Genomic DNA, 19,151 nt, shown 5'->3' on the forward strand with positions numbered 1-19,151 from the left:
GCCAGCCTCATTAGAGGACTCCTATATTCTCTTATTTCACAATGATATTATACTATTATTCATACATATATATGACGTGTTAAAATATAAGTTTATTTTGGTAATTTTTAAGGTGTTAGGGGTAGACCTGTTACACATCTCAAACTGCTCAAAGTGATTGTGTAGTGTTTTCTAAATTTATTCTCCTGCTGACGGTTATGGGTAAATGCATTGAAATCAACAAACAGTTTTAACTAACCTGAGAGAACATAACCAGCTCGACGAGATAAGAATAAGTTATTTGAAATAAAAAATCGAGTCCATACACTTCATTCATAAAATTGTTGTGGTTGGAATGTACATGCATAAAAATGTACAGTTCCAATAATACCAATTTATTACCAAAATCAATACAAATAAATGTGAAAGTGCCTAAATCGCACATAGTTGATGACCAGTAGTCCCCTGCAAAATAAAGGGAACGACAGAGTCTATATATTTCATCCATATGCTATCTGTTTCGATCGTTTGTTTGAGCCTCTTCTTCGCTGATACTCTCGAGAGAAGGTCTCCACGAATTAAAACAAGCCTTACGCTTCAGACCAAGCCTGCCCCCGTGTTTTTGTATCGGAAGAGTCGCCAGAACTTCTTCGTTACCCTTATTTCCATGGGGAAAATTCCCAGACAGTTGCTTTGCAGGTATCCTAACCTTGATGCTGTATGCTGCTCCTTTTCCTGCATGATCTGCTTTAGGGATCAGGTTCGTATATGCTGCAGCCGAGAAGGAAGACAATTTAGTCTTAATGGACTGATCAGTCCCATAAAACTGCAACTTCAAGTCCGGATTCCATCGTTTTCGAATCACGTGGACTTGTTGATTGCTGATGCTCTGAGCAGGGGAGAACTGATGCACTACTTGATTATGTTTTGCTGATGAAGGGCGGCCATAACAAACACCCATCGGCTGTTGGCGAGAATACAGACTAGAACACTACAGCAATACACACTTCGTGCACTCTCAGAGGCCTTGCCAATGCTTAAATATGAAGGAGATCTCCTCCATCGTGAAGCTTCTACAAAGTTGGAGATGGGCGGCAGGAAATACAAATGACAGCACCGACCCAGCATCATATTGAAAGACGCTCTTCATGGGTTCATTAATTTCAGACATTAACGCTGATAAACTTTAAGTTCGCAAAAGATACTGTGCGGTCATTGCACAGATGTATCATTCAGATATACCGACGTAAGGGAAAAGGAAGACCGGCGAGATTAGAAAATATTCAACAGCATACTGTAAACGAGAGACTGCGATCCATTGCAGGAATCAATGGTCCTGGAAATACTATTGACGGGCCCACTCTTAATTGACGGTATCAAATGCCCTGGAAATATCTGATAAGCTGATTTATTGCCGGGCCCGCGCCTTTTAAGTATAAGGCATAGTGTTACTTGCTGAAAGCAAGAGGCTGGGATTTATTGAAGAATCCATTGCTCTGGAAACATCTCGTAACATGATTTACTGACGGGCCCGTGCGTTACAAGTTGTAGATTTACTGACGTGCCCGTGCGTTACAAGTTGTAGATCACAGAAGCAGATTCAGTTCTTGATGGGACAGGGGAGATTTGACACTTCTTGATGATGGCAAGGTTTGTTAGCGTAATGTTGTCTAAATTCTCCTGCGTTTATCAATGCCCCAGGTATAAGGTACGAGGAAAATTGGGATCATAATCGGATATATCGAGAAGCCTAAATGTCGTCCACTATTTCAACACTTCTGTCCGATTCCAGTGGAAAGCCTTTTTTCATCTTCGTCGGACTGCTCCCTCCAAAGGATTAACGTCGATCGTTGTAGTGGTGGTCATGCCTACCCTTTGATAAACTGTGTATAAATACAATTTCTATGTCTAATTAATATGTGGTGTACAGAAAAAGAAATCAAATCCCATTTTAATGAAATGGTAAATACTATTGAGATCCACATAACAATCTGGTCTGTGGTAAATTTGATATTCAAATAACGATTGTAAGATCAAATTCCGTATAACTTAGTATTATTAAAATTATTCGCCATCATCCTGGAATCATTACTGCATTGACACTTGAAATGACAATAATTTAAGTATGCTAGTGTATGTAATTTGTATGCACCTTTATACATGTTTGTTTAAGGACTATGAGAGAGGTCACAAGAATGGGAAGATTTTAGATTTATGGGTTATGTATTTTTGCTAGAATTTTTAAAATTTTAATTTAATTATTAATAATTATTTAGTTTAAGTGAATATTTAATTTTTATGTATTTTAGAATATTCATTACATTAATAAATATGTTTATTTTAGAATAAGTGTTCTAGAATTTTAATTTAATTATCAATGATTATTTAATAGATGGTAGAGAGACTTCTCTATTTTAGGAAACTCTCTAATTAATATTAGTGTATATAATTTGCTTTTTGTTATTATGTTGATAGACATGTCTATTTTAGAGGAGTGCTTTCTAAATTTTAATTTAATTATTAATATTATTCGGTGGATGGTAGGAATTTAACTTCTATGAAATATTAAGGAATATTCATTGCATCACATTTTTCTATTAAAATGTCTATTACTTAATAATAATAAAAAAATATTTAAAAAAAATTGATGATGATGATGATGATGATGATGATGGTTGACGTTCACTCACACCATACTTTGGACTATCAGATCTAAAGAAACAAATTATTTAGTTTAATTTAAGATTTTATTTCTATACTCAAAAAACTTGGAGAGAAACCTCCCAAACTCATTATAAATAAAATTATATATTAATTCAATAGACTTAATAAAACTCACATTAAATATTAGTATTTAATAATATTATAAATTAAGTAAGAAGGTAAAATAAAAATATTAGTAAATCACTCATTTAGGATTTCCTTATTATTTAGATTTGTTGCAATAATTAAATGAGTGTGGGTAAGAGTTTTTATTTTGAATGAGTATGTAACCTTTTCTTTCTTTCCATTTTTTAATTTTTTATTATAAAAAAATATAATAAAAATAAGGAGCGTTTAATTCCAATGGCATTGAGCAATTAGTTAGATATTTAGTAATTGCATATCAATTCTATATTATGAATAGATATAAATTACACAACTTTTTGAGAAACGGAAATAAAATAAAATTATTTAATTTGAATATTGAAATATTTTATTTATGGTCGATAACCATTTTTTGTTATTAATATATTTTTATTATAAATATTGGAAGTCCATTGGAAATATAACGAATTACGCATCATGTTATTTCTTTTTTACTGGTAGGCAAATTATCTATTTGTATCAAATTAATGTAAAATTAAAGTGGAAATTACATTATTTTATTTCACATTGTTTTTTTTGTTATTAATATTTATTAATTTGTTAATGTAAGTATTATTTTATTATTTTTAAATGTAATGCTATATGGCAACATCTTTTTATGTTAAAATTTATAACATATCTTAAAACAATAAGAGTTTTATATTTTTTAAAACAATCTTTGTTACAATACTGACCTTCCTAGCCTTTTACAATGACAAAATTATAGTGAGCCCGGGAGGCTTCTCTCCAAGCTTTTTGAGCATAGGAATAAAATCTTAAATCAAAATAAATAATTTGTTTCTTTAGGTCTGATAGACCAATGTTTGGTCTTAGCAGACGTTAACCACCATCATCATCATAAAATGAATTAGTTTATGTATTTATTTATTTATTTGATATTTTAAAAAAACTTAAAACAAAAATTAAGTGTGAAATGAGTTGTTAAGAATATTCTTATTAGCTTTTGATTTACTATATAGATAATTGAAAATTGGTATATGTTTTATTTTATATAAATTTTAAAAAATAAAATATAATGTATACAAATAAATAACATATTTATATATTTATTCCATTTTTTTTATTGTTTTGTATATATACAATTTAGTTTGAGTGATGGGAAGAAATTTTATTATGTTCTTCACTCAAACATAACTCATATATAACATGTTATATTTATAATAAATATTTTGATAATCATATATATATCTATAAACTAAAATTTTTTAGAGAGTAATTTAATAAATAGATTAAATGGTTATTTGAGACTGAAGATCTTTTGGGATTTAATTTTTAAAAATTAAACAACTTAAATTTATGATTTTTAAAAATCTGTAGATGATTTTGAATAAGATTGACCAAAAAAATAATTGGAAAAGATACATTATGTCTAATAAGCCATTTCATCTACTAATTAGAATAAGTGTAAAATAAATAGTTGGTAAATGCCTAAAAGCATAAAAAATATTACCTTATTATACATCTCAGATTACTAAGATTAGAAAAAATGGTAAATTGTAACTTTATTTTGAATTATTAGAATTAATAATTAAAATAAAATTTATCACACCCATAGGTGTTTCTATTTTGGAATAGTCCATAATTTTAATTTAATTACCAATAATTATTAGATAGATGGTAGGGGTTTAACCTCCATGGAATCTTTTAAAATACTCTTAGTATTATTCACAAATTAAAGATTGGTATTTATCTCCAAAGTAGTTATGCTACCATGTTAAATTAATTAATTAAAAAATCTCCAAAGTAGTAATGTCACCATGTTAAATTGATTAATTAAAATATATGTCATATGAATGTATTTCATATGTCATATGAAATAAGTTAAGGTTTTTTTGGGCATGTGTTCACTACAACAAAACCAGCGATTAGCGTCCCTTTTTACTTCTTTTTTTGCATCTAGAGCCCATTTTTGGTGCTATTTGCATCCATTTATCAAATATGGTGCAAAACTTGACACAAAATTTGCATCAAGTTTTGCACCAAATCTTACATCCAGTTTAGCACCAGGTATTGCAATAGGTTTTGCACCACGTTTTGCACCAAATTTTATGCCAAGTTTTGTGTCATCCTTTACACCAGGTTTTGCATCAAGTTTGGCACCTAATTTTGTTTGAAATACTTTTGCATCCTCATTTGCATCCACTTTTTGCACCTACACTTGCATCAACTTTTGCATCGACTTTTGCATCCTTTTTTACATCCTTTTTTAAATCATTTTTTGCATCCATTTTTTCATCCATTTGTGCATCCCTTTTGCGCCAAGTTTTACATCGAGTTTTGTGTCTAGTTTTGCATAAAATTTTGCATCTACTTTTGTTGCATCAACTTTTCCCTCTTGTTTGGCATCCATATTTACATCCTCTTTTGCACCCACTTTTGATTATAATTTTGCATCCACGTTTGCATCCTCATTTGCGTCGAGGTTTTCATCAACTACTACATCTATTTTTGCATCCCTTTTTGTATCCAATTTTGGACTGGGATTTGCATCGGGTTTTGTGTATCGTTTTGCATCTACTTTTGCATCGACTTCTATTGCATCCACTTTTGCACACAATTTTGCATCCACTGTTGCACCCATTTTAAATTACACTTTTTGCATCCCTTTTTACATCTTCATTTGCATCATACTTTGATTCTTTTTTTACATCTATCATTACATCCACTTTTGTTATGCCACAATTTGCACCATGTTTTGCACTCATTGTTGTATCCACGTTTGCTTCCAATTTTGCAACCATGTTCACATCCTCTTTTGCATCAAATATTGCATCTATTTTTGCATCCACTTTTATGTCAGGTTTATGCATTGGGTTTTGCATCTCGTTTTGTATCTACTTTTGCATCTACTTACATTATATCCATTTTTTGCATCCAATTTTGTTTTGCCTGTTGCATCAATGTTTGCTTCCACTTTTACATCCATTTTTGCATCTTATTTTGCATATTTTTTGTCTATTGTTACATCCACTTTTGTTGCACCATATCTTGCGCCTACCATTGCAACCACATTTGCTTCCACGTTTGCATCCCCTATTGCATCCACTTTTGTTTCATCCATTTTTGCATATACTTTTGTTTCTGTTGTTGCATCCACATTTGTTTCACCACAATTTGTGCCAAGTTTTACACCTACCGTTGGACCCATGTTTGCTTCAACTTTTGCCTTCATGTTTGCATCCAAGTTTGCATTGACAACTGCATCTACTTTTGCATCCACTTTTGTGTCAGGTTTTTCATGTTGTTGTGCATCTACTTATGTTGTATCCACTTTTCATCCAATTTTACTTCTATTGTTGCCCCCATTTCTATGTTCGCTTTTGCATCCCTTTTCCAACACTCATCATATTCTGCATTGATGATATTCCTTATGGCATTGACAATTATGAACAATTGATGACAATGTCAATAATATTGACAATGATGAAAATGAAGATGATGGCGATGACATGAATTGTGATTATGATGATAAAGACGATAGTGGTTACAATGACAATGATGATGATGGCAATGATTATGATGATGACAATGCTAATGACGTTGGCGAATCTTCCCAATTTTAGATGTTGTCATTGTCATAATCATAAGCATTATCTTTGGTGTCATGATCATCATTTTCATCTAGGTCATCATCAAAAACAATAATGGCATGAATGATGATGATGCATGATTACAACAATGTCGATAGAAATTACATTAATGATGATGATGGGGATGATAAAAATGACAATGACGATGATAATGGTGGTGATGATGATCATCATCGATCATCTGTCAAATATAGAGTTGTTATTTCTCTTACGTATATCAATGTGTCCTAAACAACCCTTTTCTAGCACTGATCACATTTTTTGGGTTGATGATATTTCTTACAACATCTACAATTATGAACAATTGCAAACAATGTCCATAATGATGATGATGATGGCATGAATGGTGATTATGATGATAATGTAATGATGGCAATAACAATGACAAGGATGATGGTGATGATGATGACAATGATTATGATAATGAGAATGACCTTACAATCTTATGGATTCGTGAACAATTACTAGTTTCAATACCATCTTCTAGATACGTATTACTATCATACTTCTAAAATTTTCTGTCTCTCTTGAGGTATCTTACTATAATGGTGTTGTCAACACTAGAAAGATATCTTGTTGTAATGGTGGTTCTAATGTTAGCACTAGCAAAGTTTTTGTTAAATTTTGGTTAAAAAAAACCGATTTATGCAATTATTTTGACAATCTATGTAAAAAAGTAAATAACATCCAATTATTTTGACTGTAGTCCCATTGATTATCATGAATTCACCAGTCTGAAGACCATCTTCTACATACATATTATTATTAAACTTTTTGCATTATATCCCTCTTATATCTTGTGGTAATGGCAATATTAGCACTAGAAAAATATCTTGTTGTAATGGTGATGTTAGTATTAGCACTAAAAAAATCACTAAATTTTGGTAAAAAAAGTTTATCATTTATTTATTTTTAATTTGGGAAATTTTTGTTTTTATATTTTTTGTTTTTAATTCTATTTCTATGAAGTAATATTTTTTTTGGTTGAATTTTGGTAGTAACTAGTTTTTGGTCTAATCATATGTATTAACCATGTTCTTTATGCTACAAGTATAATTGTTGGGACAAAATTGCTCTTTCAAATAAGTTGCAAAAAGCATATAAATGGAAGAATAGCGATGACAACTATTTTCATTGTCCAATTGTTCAGTATATCATGTATGAAAATATTCAACATTTTTATAAACAATGGATTAGAGGTGAGTCTGTAATTGTACATAATGTTTGGATGATACATAAAAACAAAGTTTGTTTCATTGATGTGGTTAGGATCTACTTTGGATACGAAACCCTAGGTTTGGAAGTATGCAAATAATGAATTTGGTTTACCTTTGATAACAAATGAAATTTTATTTCTTTTTCCTCGTAAAACCAAGGAAGATATGGCAATAATTCTCGTTAGAAAACTACTTCTTGTTGAAGGTTTATAATTGGTTGCAAAAGTTCAACAACTGGGTATAGAAGTTTTTAGTTGCTATTAAGGAAACAATGTGATTATAGGTTTTAGCAGACATAGATCATTCTTGGTATTTGATTCACTTTGACGATGGCCTCTTCTGACTAATATATGAGATTGTGAATTTGTTGATATTTTTTAGATTACCAAGTAGATATAGTTGTTTATAGGAATTTTGTAAAACCTGAAGTATTGACAAATGGTTTTTCACTGTTAAGCAAATTTAAGTCAAATTGGGTTGGAAAACTTAAGGAGAAAGCAAAAACAATTGTTAGTAGTTGTGAATTGATATAGTCATTAAATAATTCCCAACCATTTTCTTTGTGCTACAAGTCTAATTTTCAAGACAAAATTAATAATTTTGTTTAGTTACAAAGAGCATATAAGTAGAATAATATCAACCGTACTGGAAACTATTTGTAGTGTCCATTAACTATTCAGTATATCATGCGTGAAAATATTTAACATTTTAAAAAACAATGAAAATGACAAGTGAACTTGTAAATATACAGAATGCTTGGATGATACATCCAAGACAAAGTTGCATTCATCAATGTGTTCAAGATCTACCTTGGAATAGAAACCATATGTTTTGGAAGTGTGCAAAAAAATAATTTGATCTACCTTTAAAGATAGTCTAGACGTATGGTAACCTTTTATGACCAATGATTTTTTTTTTTTTTCTCATCATCATCATATACATATATATATTAGAAACCAAGGAAGATATGATGATAATCGTTATCAAAAATGACCTATGATAGTGGTGGCGATGGTGAATATGATGACGATGACAATGGCAATGAGGATGATGATTAAATGATGATAACGATGACAACAATACAATGATAGGGACCCTATGCCATTAGGGATTCCCTATATGGGGAAAATATTACCTGCGTGTGGGAAAGTTATTATTGATCACAAAAATGAATAAACTCAGTAGAAAATTTGAATCACCTTCATTACCCATCCAAATATCCTTAATAATTCGAATTTTTATTTAGTGTAGTTTAATATATTTGTGTTAATTAATTCCATAAATTCAACTTAACAAGTTATATTTGTGTGTTAAGCTATATTTGTCTATATTCACAATATGTGACAATTTATACACACATAAATTATTTTCATTTTGTCTCGGTCATAACTTCATATTATTTCTAACCATTTTCAACTAATAGATGAAACTAACCATAGTAACTCTTATCTAACTAACTGAGCTTGTTATTTCCAACCAACAAACCATATTAACTAACATACATTTTAATGACATTAATTGCATCAAGTAATGAGTATACCTATAAGAATATTCAAAACACCAATTTAGATTATGAGTTCTAAACATGGTAATTAAATGACTATTACAACCAAATAACAATGAATCATTTGAAAATGGGACATAATAATTGTCCTTATTTAAACATGAATGACATACCCTGTAAATTATCTAGAAGTCTTCATTTATGTTATCATCTGCATCTATGTCTTCCAATGCTTCCTTGTCAATGTTCATATGTTCTTGCAAGAAATTAATATTACTCTTCCTAAACCATTATGCTAAAGTAATATTGTGATGATCCTCATCTTCACCTTCGTCATATTCTGTATCAATAAAAGTTGTTTCGTCATCAAAAATATCAGTGTTACCAGATCTATTAATTTGATCTTCATATTGTATATCATCAATATTGCCTTCTTCTATAAGATCATTTGCCTTTGGAAATTGTTGGTTGTCATGGTGAATTGCCTCATCTAATTTATCATTTTGTGAAAATACACCTCTAGCCCTGCTTGTCCATACTGCTAAAGGAATGTTGTCACCATCATCTAGTTCACAATCCTCTGGTTGAACATCATCATCTTGAACATCATCATTGATGCCAATTTGTTCAATGTTCCCCGATTCTTGAACTATATTTGGTTGGTCATCATTACTTTTCTCTGTATTGATTGAGGCATCTTCGAATATATGCCTTAATCTTGGATCATAATGAATGACAAATATCCATTTTGGATCCAAAATATCTTCATAGAAAAAAACCTGCATGTGAAGAAGATAAATATATTAGATCTCCAGTGGTATCAAATTTTATTATCAATGAGAATGTATATATCCACAATAAAAAATGAATTACAAAATTACATACAACCGTTATTTCTTATATTTCTTATATTGTTTTAGTGAAAAAATACCTGCTCACAATGAATTGGTAGAACATAGGGCTCCTTATCCAGTGGTAGGTATTTTGATGAATCTATAGAAAACAATCCACTATGGATATCATGTCTCTGTGTCCTGTTAAATGCTTCATACCATTTACATTTAAAAATACTACATTTGAAAGAGCGGTAATCTAACTCAATAATTTCTTGTATTTTTCCAACGTATTGAAGATTCCCTTCAATAACATTTTTATCTTTTGAACTTGCTCGACTTGATTGCTTGAAATCAACCATGACACCACAATCGAAGGATCGTCTTTTTGCATCTACTCTTTCTACACGATAATGATGACTGTATGCCCACATTGCAAGATACTTCCTCACCTGTGACAAGCCATTTACTTGAGTGAAATTAAATATGATTGTGCATAGTTAAATAGTTAACAATGTGATTAATGTATTCAAGCAACATTTTGTAATAATTCAAAATTTACCTTTTTTTCACATCCTCTGCACATGTTGATCTCATCTTCTATTATGTTTGCATCTATTCCTTCCTCATCTATTTGGTTTTGAATTTGTTTAGAAACCCATTCTATTGTGCATTCTTTTCCCCATTGACCGGAAATATTAGTGGGAAGTGGGGTATTCTTTGGGTTTGATATCTTAAATTGTTTCCTTGCTTCTAACACTTCTTTCCTTTTTATATCATACATATCAATCCATTTATTCATGAATTCAATTTGGTAGAGGACAAATTTGTTGAGCACAACACTTTCATCAACACCTATTAAAAATCAACATGTATAATTCAAACTTAAAATATTATTCTTTCAATTCGGGAAGCCCAAAATGATATAGTAAATGATTCTAAAATAACTATAATAATGAATATTTTACATACCAATTACTTCTTGAACACCATTAGTTTGAGGCTTTTCTCCATCTATAATATCAGATGCACGTTCTTGATCCCAAAATTGTGCACCATCTTCAAAATCTTTACCAAGGAATTCACATAGGAAGAAAAATGCTTCATTTAGTACATACCCTTTAGCCATGCAACCCTCTGGATGTGCCTTCTATCGGACATATCTTTTTAGGTTTTTCATGTATCTGTCAAAGAAAAACATCCATCTTGTTGAAATGATACCTGCCATTTCAATGTCATCAACTAGATGTATAAGTAAATGGACCTGTAGGTCCATGAAACTTGTAGAGAGCTCCTTTTCAAATACACATACAATTTCTGTGATTTCTTTCTTCCATCTTGGCACTTCAGACTCATGGATCTCTTTAGAGGTCACCCACCTAATTAGATATTGTCATTAAGTTCGTATGAATTTTTAGTGACATTTAGAATGAGATATAATAAATCATTGTATCATATAGAGGAACATTTTATACCATGTAAAACCTTGTAAATATCAAGCGACCACATACCTCGTAAAGGTTGACAATTGACATATGGCATTCCTTAAGTCAGTTGTAAGGCATGAATCCCCACTTATTGCTAGTGGCATGATATGCTATCAAACCAAATTATTATAGTTCATTAGTATTGATTTATCATAATATATCAAAATAAGTTTTAGTAAGTAAATGATAAGAATAACAATTAATTGATGTTAATACCGTCATAAAATTGTGATAATCATGTGTTTTGAATCCTGTGATATGTCCCTCTACTGTAAAAGCTTTATTCAATGATGATCCATATCCAGTGGGTGTTCTTATTGAACGAATCACATTTTTTAGTTGATCTAACTCTTTCCTTTTTAGTATCCATGGAGCTTCTGCATATGATTCATTTTCCTTACTTGGCCACAAATGTCTTCTATCAAATTTGGTACGTGAAAGAGCAATATCCCTCCTTGATGACAAAGTGTCTTTATCTTTGCTAGATATATGTCGAAAAATAGAATCAAGGACATTTTTGAAAACATGCATAGGATCTATTAAATGAGATATTAATAGATCCTTCTAGTAAGGGAGATCATAAAATATGGATTTCCTTTTCATTCCTTTTGGCATTTCAACCATAACTTGTTCTGGTTCCTCAATTGAATGATCATGATGAAAAAAATGATTCCAAGCTTTTGATTCAGCATCTCCATACATTTTAAGCCAATCAGCTGGACCCATAACCTTGGGAGGAGGTTTATTTTCAATTTTTCCATCAAATTGATTCTTTAGGCGGCTTCTGAACTTATGGTCAGGTGGTAGAAAAACCCTGTTGTTTGCATATATAACTTTGTGTAGATCTTTAGAATATCGCCCCTCAAATTGTTCTGCACATCTTGGACATGCAAAAATCCCTTTTGTTTGTAGCCCTATAATCAATAACTAGCTTACATAAGAAAACAATAATAATGTAATACTTATATACAACTTGAATTGAAAATAAATTATGATGTACTACGAATATGCAAATTATTTGATCTCTTACCAGAACAAACACCAAGTCCTGGGAAATCATGAATTGTCCAACATAGTATGCCATAAAACATGAAGGACCTATTTGATGGAGGACGTGATATGTCATACATTCTTATGCCTTTCCATAACAATTGCATCTCATCAATAAAAGGTGCAATGTAAACATCCATTTTTTTCACCTGATGTTTTCCTGGAACGATGAGAGTTAGCATAAGGTGTTCCTTTCTAACACTCATCCATGGGGGAATATTGTATACTATCAGTCCAACTGGCCAAACACTATAATTTGAGCTTAGGAAAGAGAAAGGGCACACTCCATCCATTGCAAGTCCTAACCTAATACTGCGAGGTTCATCCTTGAATTTTCTTGGCCATTTTTCCTCTATATGTTTCATTGCTTTGGAGTCCATAGGAATTCGCATGAATCCATCTTTACTCCTATTCTTTGCATGCCAATCCATCAATTGTGCAAGAGATTTACAACGAAACATCCGTTGTAGTCTAGGAATAATTGGCATGTGTCGTAAAACCTTATTTGGAACCTAATTTTGACTTTCACCTCTTCATAAAGTCTATGGACAACGACTCTATAATGCAAAGGAATTTCAAGTTCTCCCATTCTATGGGAATGTACGAACAACATGCAATTCAACATGTAGTTCACGGGCACTCATGGATAATGTTACTTATAAAGAACAACATATAATCAAAGGTTAGATTCCATAATGTATAAAGCAAGTGTAACATATTACTTATTTTTATTTTTATTTTTAAAGAGTGAGAAAATCTATCATAACTCAATTATAAAACCAACAGTGAGGATAACCATCACTAACTGTTATCTGCTAGGCTAATATAGGTTGACTCATTATTATTATTAAAGAAAAACTATACCACTTATAATTACTTGCTAGTAATTTCACTCTTGCAAGATATTTTGAATCTTCAGTAATTAATCTATTTCTTTACCTTCAAAAAAGACAAATTCTTAACCAAATAAAAACAATTTTTCATTAAAAAAAGTTGATTAAATCTAACTTTACAACATTGATAAAGCATTACACCGTATAAAGAACTTAAAACTCAAAATGAAAAATAAGGTTCAAATAATAATATCAAATCAATTAAACAACATGAAGGGATCTTAATGAAACTAGAAGAGATACCCAATTCCTTGCCTTAATTTTAATGTTATTTTAGAAAAGGTATTTTATTTTCCAATATTTTTCCATTACAAATCTAGGTAACGGGGAGACTTGAACCTCAATAAACTCATGAGATAATTTCATTATGCCAAATTATTTTACGCACCACCACTAAACTTACTCACCGCCGAAAACACAAGGGGAGAAAATCGATGGGATAAATCTTTGAAGGATTTATTTAAATTTCAACGAGTCGGCTGCCGACCAACAAATTCACATTATAACCTGCATGGTCCCGTATAAGTATTTTGACAGCTTACCGCAGAGAGGGTTTCATTTTTTCGATCAGGGTTTGGTGCTGCTCTCCGATGTTCAACTGCAGAGCTTCGAAGAGAATTTGAAATTCTTCGAACGACGCGCTGATTCTTTATTGCACGGGTAAAAATATAAATAAAACCCTCAAATTATTCTCTCTGCAGAAGCGCCAGGTTTCATTTTGAAGCTCTTTTTGGACTAGGTTTCAATTGTATTATCTGTTCTTCTGTGTTCAGTGCTTAGTCCGTTTTCGAAGATGGCAGGATCACTACTTGGGAGCCTTCCAGCTCCCAAGGTAAACAACGGGCCACAGTATGATTTTGCTTCGGATCCATGGTTCAGGGATCGGGTAGATCAACACCAGCCCAATTCGGTCGTAAAGGTTAAGCAAATACCCCCTTACGGGAAGCGGGCAGGATTTGTCCCTCGCAAGATCGAAGACTTCGGCGATGGGGGCGCCTTCCCAGAGATTCACATTGCCCAATATCCACTGGACATGGGGCGCAAGGAAGAAAGGAAAGACACCAAGATTCTGCCCGTGAGCGTTGATGCGCAGGGCAATATAGCCTTCGACGCCATTGTTAAGCAGAACGAGAATGCATCCAAGGTTGTGTATTCTCAACATAGGGATCTCGTGCCTAAGCTGGGTGACGAGGTTGGTGGGATCCAGAAGATGGACGAAGAGGAGGAGGATAAGGAGATAAACGAAACAACCCTAAGAACAAAGGCAGCCCTGGAAAAGATTGTAAATGTTCGTCTCAGTGCCGCACAGCCGAAGAATGTCCCCCAGCAGTCCTCTGAAGCAACCCATATCAAATACACGCCTTCACAGCAATCAGTGGCTTTTAATTCCGGTGGGTATGTACTTAGCCATGAAATCCAGGGCAAAGCATGTCACAATGCATTTAGTTGTGTCATGCATACAATAGTATTCTCTTAAAATTTGTAATTTTAAAACAGTCCTATTGTTGTAATTTCTGTTTTATGTAATGACTAAAACTGCAAAAGGGTTGAGTGTATTACTGCCCACTTTAATTTCCAAAGTGTTTTAAAAAAAACACGATTTCAGTTTGGTGCATTTTAGTTCAAAGATTTCCAAATCGTTATCCTTATTATTGGTTGGATGCAAATTTGTTTTGGTAGATATGCTTTTAATGGTTAAATTACTGTATTTATTATATATTTGCTTAAAATTGTATAAATTTTAACTCAGGAGAAGTATTTATATCATAGGTAGGCTAGTGAGCTGGCACTATGTCATCAGAACAATAAAATTAAGATTGTCTAGTGCATCTTAACATATTATGGGGGCTTTAGCAGAAAATTATCTCTCTCTTGAAACTTTGTCGAAATGTTACGAAGTATGCAAAGTTGCTCTCTATACATATATGGAATCCCAGTTTTATCATTTAGGCCAGCATTATGCTTGTGGGTTCATTCTTGCTAGATGCAAATAAATTGAGTATGCGTGCTGTTGATTAAGAATTGGTTAAACACTGTAGTAGGAGAAGCAGTTTGCATTTGACATACTTATAATGCCCAATTGTAATGATATTAGTTTTTTGATCCCATATCAGTAGAAGACAAAATCAATTATCTTCTTGGTCACAATTATTTGTGTAGGTGTGTAAAAGGAGAGAATTTTAATCTTACTGTTATTGCCTCATAACTGCTGAACTTCTTTGCTTGTATTTCAGTGATACTAAGATGTTGAATAAGAAACTGGTTCATTTTGGAATTTAATCTCAACAGAAAAATGAATTTAATCTCAACAGAATCAAAATATTGTACATTTCCCCCAGCTATACATTTGAGTTACATAATCAGCTAATTCCCCAACTGAGATCTGGTTTGCGGGCTTTTAAAGATATCTCAGAATATATAGAAATGGCTGAGTAACTAGCTATTGTTTACATGTTCTATTTTTCCCGTGGGCTGAAAGAGAGACTGATGCCTACTTGTAAAATTTCATCGGACAATGAAGAAGGTCCTATGGGACACTCTCACCCTAAGTCATCTCATTGGGGAACTAACATTTTCCACCCTATGTTGAGCAATAGGCATGATACAATATCTCATCCATCCTATTGCTTCTTGATCTTCCAAACAATAACCCTCAAGAGTCATGTGGTAGAACACATTGCATCATATGTTTGGGTGAGATTCCTGACTTACCAAAGACAAGGATCAAACACCATAGCATCCTTCCAACTTGTTCTTTCACAGCTTCTTCAAGGGTGTGAGGGTCAACTTGAATAAACCTATGAATACTTCTTCAGGAGTCTTGTTGTCCAATGATTGATGGGGTACCTATTTTGAACATATACAACTGCATTAGTTGCTTCCCCCAAAGGAACTTCAACAACTTTTGATCATGGAGCATGGCATGGGCAACTTCTACAATAGACCCGTTCTTCCTTTTGGCTATTCCATTTTGTTTGAGATTATAGGGCACAATCATCTCTTTCGTGATGCCTTCTTGCAAATATTTATGAATTCATTGGAAATGTACTCTCCACCAATGTCAGACCTGAAGATCTTAATTTTCTTTCCAGTTTGATTTTTGACCAAGGCTTTGAAATTCTTGAACAAATCGAAGGCCTCATCCTTATGCTTCATGTAATATATCCATGTCTTCTTTAAAATATCATCAATGAAGATAATGTAGTAGAGATGACCACCAATGTACGGGCATCAGACCACATATCTCGTAATGACTGAGATGGAGGATGTCTTTTGTATTTTTGTCTTGTTCTCACTAGAGGGAAATGGACCCCTTCTCTTCTTTCCACTAGCACATCCAGGACATACTCCATCGTGTTGGGCTTGAACATCAGGAATTCCAGAAACCAATTTCTTCAATTTCGTGAGGACTGATCATCCAATTTAACTGATGGAATCATATATTATTTTGGCCTGCTAGATTTGTTTGGGTTTGAAAATAGGCTTCTAGGCTAAATTTCACATGTCTAACTTCTCTCTGCTAATCATCTGCTGGAACATCATCACATCATGGATAAGTTTTGCATGTGTTAATTTTAGGTATGATCTATGCTTAGAGAAATTTACTTCAATTTTTCATATTAGCCCAATGACAATATTCAGATTAGCAATCGCATCAACATGATAGTAAAGTGCAGATAGAACATAAACATAAACAGTAGAAGACAAGCCAAGAGAAGAGGACACAAGATGTGGCACCAGCCAGGGACAAACCCCAATGTGGGGAACCCTTGATCAATTCTTCTTATAATCTTCAATAGTTCAGCAGAGAGAGAGATAGTACAAATACATAAATCTGAGAGAGAGAGATCGTACAAATACATAAATCTGAGATTTTATGACAGCAGAAGAAGGTACATCATTATGACAGTCTTCAATCATCAAGAGTGCTGAAGCATATCCTGATGCAGCATTCTTCAAATCGCTAGCTGCTCCAGCAATTCTGGTTGCAGGCCAAAACTCCCTTGACTGTGATGAATGGCTAATCTGATCAGTCTCTGAACAGTCCTAAGACAGCAGCCCCAAGGTAACCCTTGCTATGGTGCTATGGCCCGTGGCCTAGCACATAGCAACACTGAAGAAAATGTCTTCAAAACATCGCCAACCGAATGCTCAAAGCATCTCTTAAAAGTGCTGTAGACTTCTTGCTGCACTGCTGCAATTCTGGGACTGTTTAGGGCACCAATCACAGTCCTTAACAGTTCATCAAACTAGCCCAGAATTGCTTTCCCTTTCTGTGGCTCTCCTCCAATAAGATGCTGCCCTCCATGCTGCTTTTTTAGAGCAGATTCAAGCCTAACATAAGGACTGTCCACCCTCCAGCAAGTCCTAATCTTGGCCTTCAAGATCAGGGCCTTGGCCTTCCAATCAGCAACTCGGACCCTTATGAAATTTTGAGATCAGGCCTTGTCATTCACTGTAACTTCAAGATCACAACATGACTTAAGTCGCTGAATATGATTGACAACTTCTGGTAAAGTAGATTTATTTGATTCTTTATTTTTGTGTTTAATATGGAACCTATTAGTTCCTTTACCAAAACACCACATCCCCGCAATAGCTCTCAACATAGATATTTTATTACTTCCATTTTGGCTCATTATCAATGAGTAATCTCCTTTAGTGTTCCCTAATGACAATCCTTCAATAAGAGTCATAATGCACTATGGTGTATGCATTATGGTAGGTTTGCAACCAAATTTCCTTAGTGGAGCAACAACTGCATTACTCCCATCTACAGTACTGTAAGAGACAGCCCTGTCAGGAACAGAGTATCGAAGAACTTCTTCTCTACAGAAATAGGCTTTCATATCAGCAGAACTTGGGGTGATAGTGATTGAACTTTTTTGAGCTCTAAAGTCCTGAAATATTTCCTTTTCATATATACTTGTTGGCATTTATGGTGGTGGTGGGGTAGGAAGAAGAACAATCTGCTGAAGAGTTTCATTCCAATTTTTCATCCAATGATGGGAATCAATGGAAGGAGCGTGGTGTAGGAACAGTAAAGTTTCTTAAGCACAAGGATACTACAAAGGTTCGGCTGGTCATGAGGCAATCCAAGACATTGAAAATATGTGCAAACCATTTAAGTATGTAAATTTGTTTGTTTGTTTTTTTTTTGTGTAATTTCCCCCCTGAGATTTTAATAGCTTATCTTACGTCCAAGTTTTAAGAGGCTTTCTGTGCCGAGAATTTGTGTTGATCCTTATTATCTGGATTATATTGTTTTTTTTTTTTTTTGCCTTGCAGTTCATTCCCCAATGTCACTTCAGGAGCACGCAGGTAGTGATAAAACTTGGGTTTGGCATGCAACTGATTTCTCAGATGGGGAACTGAAGGAAGAACTCTTCTGCATTCATCTTGGCTCTGTAGACAGTGAGCACTGTTCTTAGACTCTTCTAATCCTTGTTATGATCTTTTCTTTCTGTCTTGTATTTTTCTTTGATAAAATCAATGTTTGAGTACCTATATTCTTGGATCATTTCATTGAAGGGTTGATTTTGCATATGTTCTTAGGATGCTTTTGTGCAGATTATAGTGGGTTGGTAAGGGATCCCCCTCCCCAAACACCCTATCAGCATAGTTAAGACCTGAGTTTAGGGTGGCTTTAATTATCTCTGGTAATAGCAAATGATACGGAGGATTGTGCATAACCCACCCCCTTTTTGATTCCAATAAGCAGAGGTGGTC

The 19,151-nt window shown here is 33.2% G+C and overlaps 1 pseudogene; it reads left to right on the forward strand.

Moving 5' to 3' along the window:
- Positions 1–14,214: 14,214 nt before the first annotated feature.
- On the forward strand, positions 14,215–14,898 carry LOC149221354 (SNW/SKI-interacting protein A pseudogene; annotated as a pseudogene).
- The last annotated feature ends 4,253 nt before the right edge of the window (positions 14,899–19,151 follow it).

Source organism: Pinus tabuliformis, chromosome Q, assembly GCF_031772625.1.
Source record: "Pinus tabuliformis cultivar Carrire ecotype Pingquan chromosome Q, CPIR1, whole genome shotgun sequence".
Lineage (NCBI taxonomy): Eukaryota > Viridiplantae > Streptophyta > Pinopsida > Pinales > Pinaceae > Pinus > Pinus tabuliformis.